This window comes from Tupaia chinensis, unplaced genomic scaffold (assembly GCF_000334495.1).
Source record: "Tupaia chinensis unplaced genomic scaffold, TupChi_1.0 Scaffold141372_1, whole genome shotgun sequence".
NCBI classification, from domain to species: domain Eukaryota; kingdom Metazoa; phylum Chordata; class Mammalia; order Scandentia; family Tupaiidae; genus Tupaia; species Tupaia belangeri.
In genome coordinates this window covers 615,463-624,891 of record NW_006201235.1, presented here as the reverse complement: position 1 = coordinate 624,891, position 9,429 = coordinate 615,463, and positions in this window count along the sequence as shown.

The window sequence follows — 9,429 nt, the reverse complement described above, 5'->3', positions numbered from 1 at the left end:
TTTATGTGGTACTACTAAATCATGAGGATAAATACTAGATGCTATCACATCTTTCTGCAAAATCATTCTAAAATTAACTATCACTTCCCTTTTGCAGTTTTGTGTTATTATCCAAGAAACGGTTCATTCTGGATTCAGAGAGGCATAGTTATATTAATAGTTTCATGTAGCCCTTCATTTTCTGGCATTATAAGCATAGGGGCCTCTCTTTGCTTATTGGGATCTCCCTGGGCAATACGTGTGAAGAAATGTCTTGTCACATAAGATCTGGGCTCCCTCATTGAGGGGTCCTGTGCTCAGTGTGGGTGTCATGTGATACATACAGCCCCTTGGGAATGAACTATATCCCAACAGGGATTTTTTTTTTTTTTTTTTTTTTTTGAGAAGTTTTTGCTATAGGGTGCATGCGGTCGCCAGAAAAACAGAGAGACATAGAGAGATAAAAAGCAAGAAATCACCCGCCAGGGGAGATGACTACACCACAATTCCTTCTCCATTCTCCTCTCAGGATCCTGGGCAGGCACGCACGCACATGCACCCGGCGTGAGTTTAAGTCACCGGGCCCCGGACTTGAACCACGGTCGGCTACATTGGAGTCCAGGGATATAGCTGTTACGCTAACTGCTGGTCCTGGGGATTCTTTTTTAAAAAATTATTTTATTTAACTTTATCTATCTATCTATCTATCTATTTATTTATTTATTTTAATTTGACCAGAGAGGGATAGAGAAAGGGAAAGGGAGAAACAAAGCTGCCAGGTCTGGGACTCAAACCACAGTCAGCCATGTGGGAGTCCACCCTTAATCACCACACCACCTGCCAGCCTCCCAACAGGGATTCTCAAGCCTGTCTGCACTTTAGACTCACCTGACAAGCTTTTTAACCATTCACTGTTGGGTTCAACCCCAGACAATTAACTTGGAATCTCTGAGAATGGGGCCTTTGGGCATGGTCATTTTTGAAAACTCCCTAATTAGGGTTGACCTGGGAGCTATAGATGCTACCAGGTTTATGTTCAAGACATCCAGCTCACACACCGGGCACATGTGGGTGTGTGCCCAAAATCCCAAGAGGAGAATAGAGGAGAAGGGATTGTAGCATAGCCATCCCCCCGGGAGATGATTTCTCACTTTTTGTCTCTCTGTCTCTTTCTGTCTCTGGTGAGCACACATGTCCTATAGCAAAAATCTCTCTAAAAAATATAGAGGAATATTTCCCAAATATTACCCAAGGCTTCTCAGCGCTTCTACTACCACTGCTGTGGTCTAAACTGTCACCCTTTATCCCCTCAAATTGCAATACCACTTTACACAGGCCTCCCTCTTTCGTCCTTATGTCCCCAAGGTCAATTTTCAACTGAGCAGCCAGAATGAACCTGTTAAAAACCTAAGACTGGGAACCAGCGGTTAGCGTAATGGCTACGTCGCTGGACTCCCACGTAGTCGACCACGGTTCGCGTCCCTGGACCTGGTGGCTTAAAACTCATGCCGGGCGCGTGTGCGTGTGTGCCCAAGATCCTGAGAGGAGAATGGAGGAGAAGGGATTGTGGCGTGGCCATCCCCCCTGGGGGGTGATTTCTTGCTTTCTGTCTCTATGTCTCTCTCTCTCTGTCTGTCTGGCAAGCGCATGCGCTCTCTAGTGAAAAACCTCTCCAAACAAGCAAACAAAAAAACCCTATAAAACCCTAAGACTGAACTTGTCATTCCTCTGCTAAAAACCTTCTGTATGTCTCCATTTCATTCTTTGTGAAATTAGACCTTGCCATGGCCCTTCTTGGACTCCCTTCACTTCCTGACCTCATCTGCCACTCTCTCCCTCTGTTTGCTCCGCTCCGACTGCATCAGCCTCTACTGCTCCTCAGCAAGGCCCCCCTCGGTGTCTTCTACTTGCTTTTCTCTCTGCCCTGAGACCTCTCTCCCTTGTGTCTGCACCGTTCAGTCCCTCACTTCTGCTCAGAAGTCAGCCACCAAAGATGACTTCTCTGATCACTCCAGCTCTCACCCCCTTGGCTTTCTACCCTCCTTTCTCTGCTTTAATTCTCTTCATTGTACATGCCTCCCCTGACTCTTTTTCCCCCCTCTTTTAAAGAATTATTTATTTTATGTATTCACCCATTAATTTTAATTTGACCATAGATACACACACACACACACACACACACACACACACACAGAAAGTGAGAAAGCAAGCCAACAGGTCCAGGACTTGAACCACAGTTGGCCATGTGGGAATCTCCAGCACCTTAACCACCACACCACCTGGGGGTGCCAACCTCCCCCTGACTCTTAAGTGGTTGTTTCACTCATTCTCCCTTCTCCATCTCTAGAATGGAAGTTCCATGAGAGCAGTCTTCTTTATAATGGAAGCCTCAGAGACTGGAACAGTTCTTAACATCCAACAGATACTCCATAAATATTTGGCTAATGAATTGTGCGAAATGTTTTAAATCAACAAGTTATACTTTACAGACTCTGTGGGAGGCCTACCCTGTGGCGCTGAAGTACTAAGGATCATGGTAGAGTGGGGGTTTGATCTTAGCGCTCTTGTGGCGTGGGAACTGTGCCACCCTCAGGGAAAGGCTACCAGGCCACGTCTGGAAAATATTCTGGGCGCTCTTCTTTTGGCCACAGTGTGGCTCTACAAATGCTTTAAAGAAGCGTTGAGGGAACCAGCAGTTAGCGTAATGGCTATGTCGCTGGACTCCCACGTAGTCGACCGCGGTTCGCGTCCCGGACCCGGTGGCTTAAAACTCACGCCGGGCGCGTGTGCGTGCGTGCCCATGATCCCGAGAGGAGAATGGAGGAGAAGGGATTGCGGCGTGACCATCCCCCCTGGGGGGTGATTTCTCGCTTTCTGTCTCTATGTCTCTCTCTGTCTGTCTGGCGAGCGCACGCGCCCTATAGCGAAAATCTCTCTCAAAAAAAAAAAAAAAAAGAAGCGTTGAAATGTTCTTCCCACTGGACATAAAGGAAGCCATAAAGTAGGCTCCCAGGAGCTGACTGCTGGGGCTCGGGTCTGTTGATTCGTTTGCGCACTTGCCCTGGGGAGGACTACTTAAGCACAGGGTTGCATGGGGCCCTTAGGACTTAGAGCAAACTGTGGGCCAGGTGGTGTTTGGGTCAACACCATGGAGGTAAATATAGCAGGGCCATTCTATACGACTCTGTAAGATAACTAATTTAAGAAGATGGGGAACAAAAGCACACAGAAGGGAGACCAGAGGGGAAGAGGAAAACTGAGGTTGAGGAAGTCCTGTATAACCCGGCAGGACTTTATTGACCTTATTTAGTCCATATTTTGTGATCAGGGATCAGTCACTATGAATGTGGGTCCTAAGAAAACATTGCTGGCATATGGGGAGGCCGGAGGGAGGAGTATATGGAGCAGGGAGTGAGAGCCTACCCCTGGTCCCAAGGCATGTGTGGATATGGCAAATGTGTCTGCTCCATGGCCTATCAAGTCAAACTGGAGTCTTCCCCCTTGTGGACAATGCAGGGAGTGCCATGGGTCTTCCATTTTCAGGTTCTGAAGGACAGGTGGTAGGTTGAGTGGATTTCTAGGTTGGGGCCAGCTGGGGTGCAGCAGTAACAACGTTCTGTGATGCTGGACCCACATGGAAAATCCACATGCTAGGGCTTCCCTGTGCACGCCAGGTGCACACATTTGCACACCCATGGCCGGTCTGGCTAGGACTTGGAGTGGGTACCTTGCCTTACTCTCTCATGAAAGAAATAATTAAACTTTTAAAAATTGTTGGGGGTCTGGTTCTGTGACCTGGTGGTTAAGGCAGCCCAATCCCAGCTGGCCTGCTGAGCGGTGCCAGTCCCAGGCTCAGCAGCTTGAGACACACTTGTGTGCACATGCCCAAAATTCCCAAAGGAAGGACACAGAGAGAAGATGGATGTGCCGTGACCCTCCCCCGTTGGGGATGCTTTCTTATCTCTCTGTGTCTCTCTTTGGTGAGCACACGTGCCTGCTAGCAAAAAATAAATAAATAAACAAACAAATAAATAAATAAATAAAAAATGGGACTAGCAGTTAGCGTAATGGCTATGTCGCTGGACTCCCATGTAGTCGACCGCGGTTCGAGTCTTGGACCTGGTGGCTTAAACTCAAGCCGGGCGGGTGTGCGTGCATGCCCAAGATCCCGAGAGGAGAATGGAGGAGAAGGGATTGCGGCGTGGCCATCCCCCCTGGGGGTGATTTCTCGCTTTCTATCTCTCTGTCTTTCTGGCGAGCGCATGTGCCCTATAGCAAAAACCTCTCCAAAAAAAAAAAAATGAAAGAAAAGAAAAAGAAATTAAGAGTTAGTTTCTGGAGACCCCACTACCTTACCTTTTGCTGATCCTTTGCTCATGAAGAGGAGGTGGAACTTACGGGGAGCAGAGCTGTGCTATTATCTGGGGAAATGGTGTCATGAACTGGGCTGACTAGTAAGGTGAATGGCGTCTCCTGGATCTGGGGGGAAGCAGAGGGCAGAGCTGGCAGCGACTGGCAGAACTCCTGAGATGGTCTTTGACAGCTGAAATGAGGGATTCGGAGGAGCAATAATAGATTCCAGGCCTTGAATAGTGAGTAGAGGTGAATCGACATTCGCTTCCTTTCGCTGGTCTTTCTGCTCTTATATCCACATGGAACTATAGGGTTCTACCGAACTTCAGAAAGGATGATTGAGTTTTATGAAGAAAAGCCCCCTGATAGTACAGTTAAAGAGTAAACTATAATTCTTTTATGGTTATTTATTCATCCTGTTATTTACTCACTATGGAGTAAATATTTGTTGATTATCTATATTCTAGACATAGCAGTTAGAACAGAGATGACTGTAGGGAACCGGACAGAAGTGGTCTCTGCCCTCTAAAACCATCAGTTTTGTTTTAAGTCAAGAAGTATATTTAATTTATTGTGTTAGTGGTAAGGGCCACAAGGGGAATACAGGTTTTTATGCAAGCAGACAAAAGCTATTCACTTTCTCTGGAGTTTGCAGGAAGGCTTTCTAGGAAAGGAAGGATGCGTACAACCAGGATGGGGAGGGGAAGCAGAGTAGGGAGCACTCCACAACGAGGGAGCCAGGTCATGTTTAAAATCTTGAGTTGGAAGGAAATCTGAAGAGTTCAGGAAGCTGAAAGAGGAGAATTTGTCAGGGATCTGGAGGTGGAGGGATGGTCTGAAGTGAGGCTGTGGATGCAAAGCCTGGTAGACAGAGGCCTCGGGCCCTTATCTTCAGAGTAATGAGAAGCCATTGACACGTTTCAGGTGGGGGTGGTAGTAGATAGCATGGGCAAGTAACTGGATTTGTGTTGTTAAAAGATTCCTGTGGTGCAGCAGGGTTGACAATGCCCTGGGAGCTGTGTTTCAGCTGTTTAACAAGCAACCTGGAGCCCTGCTTCAGAGAGTGGCATAGCCCGATAAGCTTCATCAACTCTAAAACTGTTCATTGTTTCCAGTTTCTTGTTCCACCAACTCTGCCAACTCCTGGCCACTTTCAAAGGAGGCCAGCGAGGCCTATGGGATTAAGCTCAGAGACACAGAGCTAGCTGGTGGCAGAAAGTGTCAAGTTAGGCCCCAGCTTCCATGGCTCCAGGCCTTGCTCAGCTGGCTCTAGCTAGGTGTTTCTGAAAGGGAGTTATATTTATTTGTTTTTAACACATATGGATTCTTTAGCACTTCAGTGGTTATTTGCAGTCTTGAGACAATCGTTCATCTCCTTTCGAGATATTTTATTTTTATTTATTTATTTCTTTTCAGGAGAACTGGAATTAGTGCAGAGAGGAGGGCAGACCCTGGGAGTGGTTCTGAAGATCTGAGTGCTCTGAGGTGCTGCAGGGGAAGGCTAGGTTCATGGTCCTCCCTCAGTGAGGATTCAAAGGGAGCTCTTGAAGGCTCAGCTTCAGGACACACAGGAGAAGCCACCTATGCTGGGATCAAAGCATCCTCAGAAACGGAAAACTGAAGGGACCGCCTACCCAGTAGCTGTTAGAAGACTTGCTTAGGGCAGCTTTCCCTCAGGCTGGTCTTCTTTGGGTTCTTGCCTGGTGGCGGTGAGTTTAGGAACACAGGGAAATTATGAAACAAGAAATGGCTTGGTTTCCCCCCAGGGGCGAATTGGACCTCCCCTGTGCTTAGCCCAAGGCTCTAACTGCAAGCCAAGATTGATAGCCTCTGATTCAGAACACGACCTGCCCAAGATCAGGAGCAGTTTGTTCTCAGATATGTGCAGGCCCCCATCTGTCTACCGCACCTGGACAAGGGCAGGTGAGGTGGTGGGAGGGGAGTTGGAAGAGTGCCCAGGGCCCTGTGAGGGTATCACATGAATCCTTCAGTTAGCAGCTTGTCTAGAAAACAGCCCTACCACTGCCAAAAGTAGCCAAAGAAACCCCTCCAGTAAAGAGGTGCCTCATGTCTTTTTTCCTCCCAGTAGTAAATGTTCTTTTTTTCTTTTTTCTTTTTTTTTCTTTTTTTTTGGAGAGTTTTTTTCGCTATAGGGCGTGTGAGCTTGCCAGACAGACAGACAGAGAGAGACATAGAGACAGAAAGTGAGAAATCACTCCGCAGGGGGGATAATCACTCCGCAATTCCTTCTCCATTCTCCTCTCGGGATCTTGGGCACGCATGCACATGCGCCCGGCGTGAGTTCTAAGCCACCGGGTCCGGGACACGAACTGCGGTTGACTACGTGGGAGTCCAGTGACATAGCCATTATGCTAACTGCTGGTTCCCCCAATAGTAAGTGTTCTTGATTCAGGGAGTCTTTTTGACCAAAGTGCCAATTCTCTGGCCATTTCGTAGGGGTTCTCCACCACAGTGCTGAGTCAGGGTTCCCCACTTCTGGATCTGGTGCCAGTACCTACCCCCACTTCCCCATTACTCTTCCTGACTCCAGACTGGGAGGCAGAGACCACCTCCCTATTCTCTCAAGGTGTGTGTGTGTGTGAGGGGGGGAATAGAAGCACAGCCAGAGAATCACCATTTTAAAAATAATTTATTTATTGCTTATTTTTCAATTTGTTATAGGGCATGTGTGTTCTCCAGAGACAGAAAGAGAGAGGAAAAGTGAGAAAGCAAGCCTCCAGGTCCAGGACTCAAACCGTGGTCAGCCATGTGGGAGTCTAGCGCCTCAACTACCATGCCACCTGCTAGCCCCAAGAATGACCATTTTAAGATAATAGTCATCGAGTACGTTTTTATTTAGTTCCAAAACTCGGTTTATAAAAGTTTAGTTGGACCTTATAACGTGTCAAATTCTTCCTTTATATTCTTTTCTACCACCTTTATTTTAGGGATGAGGAAACAGATCCGGAGAAGTGGCAGCCTTTCTCCTGATCACACAGGCAGTTAGCAGCAGAAGAGGGATGAGATCTGTCATCTTCTACGCTGCCGTGCACTACAGATATAGGCTGGTCTGAGAAGCACCGGGCACCGAGCTAGAGCAAGGAAGCCTGTTATTCCAGAGCTCAGACGCATGCCGCACGCAGGAGGGAAGGCCAGATAAACCCTTGCAGCACCGTGTGGCGCGTGTGCAGGAAGCATGGGGGAGAGCTTTTATGGACAAAGAAGGGATGGAGAGGGCCGGCAGGTGGCATGGTGGTTAAGGGCACTGGACTCTGATATGGCTGACCGTGGTTCAAGTCCTGGACCTGGTGGCTTGCTTTCTCACTTTCTCTCTCTCTCTCACTCTGTCCCTCTGTGGTCAAATTAAGAAATATAAATAATAGGGACCAGCAGTTAGCGTAATGGCTATGTTGCTGGACTCCCATGTAGTCGACCACAGTTCGAGTCCCAGACCTGGCGGCTTAAAACTCATGCCGGGCGCGTGTGCGTGCATGCCTAAGATCCCGAGAGGAGAATGGAGGAGAAGGGATTGCAGCGTGCCCATCCCCCCTGGGGGGTGATTTCTCGCTTTCTGTCTCTCTGTCTCTCTAGCAAGTGCACGTGCCCTATAGCAAAAACCTCTCAAAAAAAAAAAAAAAGAAAGAAATATAAACAATGAGTAAATAAAGCTAAATTAAATAATTCTTGAAAAAAAAAAAGATGGAGGGGTTAATTTAAAAACGAGTTCCCGAACGAGTAATAAAGTCCCATGGCCTTTGCTTTGCACTTAGAATATTTCTTGGTATGTGAGGTTACATATAAGCCTGAGAGTTTGTGTTCCTGATGGGCAGGGCCTACTTCCAAGGTTAGAAAGAAGCTCAAGATATCATTAGACTCTTCCAGGGCAGTCAGTGAAAGTGTGGGGTTTTTTATTGGTAGGGGTAAGGGTGGGAGAAGCTCCTTAGTGAAAATTAATAGGGGAGGAAAGAAATCAAGTCCCAACTCAGAAGAATTGCAGTCCTCTTACTCTGAGGAGAAGCTGGCTTCCAGGTGACAGAAAAGCGGGAAAAGAGGGTTAGAAAATACTGAGGGAGGAGACTTCCGCGGTAAAGGACCTCCTTCACTGTGATTACCCTGCCTCACCCCTACTCCTAAACTCACTGACATATTCTCACCTCTCTCCCTCCCCAAGCCTGACCTGGAACTCCTCTCCCTGGGAAGCTTCGGAACTGAGAACACTTGGGCTCATCTCAAGGAGCCTTTATGAACGGGGTTCCTGAACCACCACAAGAATACAGGTAACTGAGGACCCTGAGAAACAGGCCGATCCTCTCTCCTGCAATGGTGTGTTCAGGAGCAGCCCCCTCCCCAGCCCCGGGGAAGCAGCACCCTGATGAACTGCCTTGGTGCTCTGATGCGATGCACATACATGCTCTTTACTTGTGGACGCTGAACCAAGGTGGCATCCTGGAGGCAGAAGTTTCATAGTTCTCTGTAAAATAAAAGTCAATTTTAGGGGCTGGCAGGTGGCCTGGTGGTTAAGGGCGCTGGACTCCCACATGGCTGACCATGGTTCGAGTCCTGGACCTGGTGGCTTGCTTTCTTACTTTCTCTCTCTCTCTTCACTCTTTCTCTCTCTGGTCAAATTAAAAATAAATAAATAAATAAAGTTTAATTTTAAAAAGTCAGTTTTGTTGTGAAATGGGTGCAGCTCTATGAAATGATTATGCTGTTAACTGGTTTGGGATTTGTCCAGGATAAAATGGTCTATTCTTTATACATGCAGATTCCAGAGGTTGCCTCCAGAGACTTCGATTCAATGAGCCTGCGATAAGGCCCGGGTTTCTGTATTTTTAATTAGTAGCCAAGGTACTCTGTGGATTTCAGTTAAAAATGACCACCACTACCCCTTTCTTAAATCCTGGAGCCAAGAAGTGGCAGTTTAAGGAGTAGCCAGGGCTGGTGGTGGGATCATGAGTCCTCAATATACTCAGAGGAATCCTTCCATTCCCATTTTGGACATTCGAGTCCCAGACCTGGTGGCTTGCTTTCTTACTTTCTCTCTCTCTCTTCACTCTTTCTCTCTCTGGTCAAATTAAAAATAAATAAATAAATAAA